The sequence below is a fragment of the Eimeria mitis genome, genomic scaffold, assembly GCF_000499745.2.
Source record: "Eimeria mitis Houghton genomic scaffold, Emh_scaff213, whole genome shotgun sequence".
NCBI classification, from domain to species: domain Eukaryota; phylum Apicomplexa; class Conoidasida; order Eucoccidiorida; family Eimeriidae; genus Eimeria; species Eimeria mitis.
In genome coordinates, this window is record NW_013570453.1 from 6,358 (window position 1) to 7,126 (window position 769).

Sequence of the window (769 nt, forward strand, 5' to 3'; positions counted from 1 at the left end):
ACAACTTAATAAATTAATTAATTATTATTTTGGTTTAGGTAGGAGAAATGATGTTTCATCGCCCGTGCAAACACCAGCATCGACCCTTCGCTCAGACCGCCACCACAACCAAGCCACTGGCTCTGGAGACGTTTGCAAACACCAGGAAAGCTGCCATACACCATTGCCGCTGCTTGCGCCGTCTGCATGTGGCACTAAGCCATAACACGATCCATGGATAAAGGGCACATGAAGGCTGTCACAGCGCAAAAAAGCCCAGTCGTAGAGCAGCGGAAGGGGGCCACAGCACCCCCCGCAATGAGCAGGAGACACAGGGTGGGCTTCCCGCTGTATCCCCCAGTAAAAGGCGTTTTTGGTGGTGGATGTAGAGTTAATTGGAACTAAAATGATTTGTTTAATTGGCTTATGACCGTTGAGTGGTATGAGAAGACAGACGTAACCCGAAACCGCGGCGAAAACAACAACCCACAGAGATGTCACCTCTTAGCACCTCGACCTGCCGCGCCTGCCGACCTGCGGCGTCTCTGGTGTTGCTTGTTTTTTGCGTTTGTCTAAATCAGATGGTTTATTTCAGAGGATAAGTCATCCACAACAATTTCTGTTTGTTTTATTTTTGCTCAATATTAATTATATCTAATTTTATCTTTTGTTTGCAATTTTGGCTTTGCTGTCGCGTTTTTTGCCATTCGCCGTTCACGGGACTGCAGGACCACTCAAAGAACTCCGAACTGCTTGCCGTCTTTTCCGCTCCCCTCAATTCGAATATTTA